This window comes from Halyomorpha halys, unplaced genomic scaffold (genome assembly GCF_000696795.3).
Source record: "Halyomorpha halys isolate HHAL.00 unplaced genomic scaffold, Hhal_1.1 Scaffold937.1, whole genome shotgun sequence".
Classification (NCBI taxonomy): Eukaryota; Metazoa; Arthropoda; class Insecta; order Hemiptera; family Pentatomidae; genus Halyomorpha; species Halyomorpha halys.
This window is the reverse complement of record NW_027109000.1, coordinates 450,261-451,809: the sequence shown is the minus strand read 5'-3', so window position 1 is coordinate 451,809 and position 1,549 is coordinate 450,261. Positions and strand designations below refer to the sequence as shown.

At 32.1% G+C, this 1,549-nt stretch overlaps 1 protein-coding gene across 1 annotated transcript in view; it reads left to right on the top strand.

The window, feature by feature from the left end:
• The first annotated feature begins 1,340 nt into the window (after window positions 1-1,340).
• Window positions 1,341-1,549, top strand: part of LOC106687249 (uncharacterized) — a 137,354-nt gene continuing 137,145 nt past the window's right edge. The window contains exon 1 of the mRNA XM_014431016.2: window positions 1,341-1,384. The gene's annotated coding sequence lies outside the window, so the exon portion shown is untranslated. The remainder of the gene's footprint in view (window positions 1,385-1,549) is intronic.

Below are 1,549 nucleotides of genomic sequence, written 5' to 3'. Positions count from 1 at the left end.
TATATATAATTTCTCTTAGTCTTAAGTGATATGTATATAATTGTATTTGTTTTAATAAATAATAACCTAGGAGGTAGGAAAAAAACAAAAAAAAACACAATAAAGTTAGTTATGAAAAAGCCATCCAGTGTGTTGTATCGATTACCACTTTGCAATTCTAAAAAGCCCTAACTGAATATGTAACGCAAAAATTAAAAATTGCTACTATTATTATATTAATTGATGCTATAATTCAAACACTTTGAGTGCCCTCATTACTTTTCAGATACCCCAGTAAAACAACTAAGGCTAAGATTAAGTATATCTTAACATTTATATTGATAAACAATAATCCATTTCATAGTGTATTGACGTAAAGATAAGACGAGTAAGTGCTTAATAAACCTATATGCTCCGAAGCCTATTAAGTACTGCTAACCTACATCGGTATCTTAAACTTTTTATCTATAGGACTATAATTCGGTTGGGATTGAGTGATAAAATAACAGTAACATTATAAAAAAAATCAAGCGAACCAACTGCGATATTTTTTATAATTGAATTATATTTTAAGCATGCAAAGGAGAATTTTAAACAAATTTTGTAATCTTGATTATGAATTATATTTTAGATATTGCTATTTTGATACACCCATGTGGAATGTGTCTTATCTAACTTGTTCGATTTACTGTTGAATTTTAATTTAATATTACCGTTATAGTGCACAGCTACGAACATTTCTCTTCTAATTTGGGTTTTGGAGCATATTATGAAGAATATTGTAACATTCCATCAAATACATCACCAAATATAAGTTAAAGTATTTTTAGAGGACCTAATAGCTGAGCAAGATAGGGAAAGGGTCCGTGCTGAATTCAGAAGTTTATGGGTTCGATTCCTACCTGGTTTATATATTTATTTCGTGTTAGTTCGAAAGCGTAGTACTAAAATTTTCAATTACAAATAGACTTAGCTCCAACAGTTAATTTTTAAAAATAGCAAATGGAAATGTAATGTTATTCATTAATTTATAGCCTAAGTGAAAACTTCAGGATTTGTTGGAAACCTCGCAGTTCAGCCTCGAAATAAATAGTGATACTACCGCACGACTTCGCTTGGCAATCAGAGTCACTAGATTTGTCTATAATTGTGATACAAGTTACGTTAATGACCTGTGGATATTATAATTGGTTATTCAAATTCAAATAACAACTTTGAAAACGTTTATTTATCTTTTCTCCCGCATCGATAAACGCAAATTTTTGCTTAAGAGAAGTAGAGGGGGTTTCCACCCCTAATGGTGGGGGGGAGCTTGCCCACGTCGACACTGCCTATATATTGGCTACCCCCGTGGCACGGACTTAGTCTTCAACAGGTAGTCGTCCCGGATTCAGCTGCTCTGGAAGTAAGTAGGGTATACTTTACGTACTTTTATCTACCAGCAAGGTCACCTAGTCCATTGGTCGAAGAAACAATTAAGTAGGAAATTAAGAATCTTACTGTTATTCCTATCATTTCATTTTATCCACTCAGCTATTGGATATTCCTGTTAACCAGAAAATAAATTTTA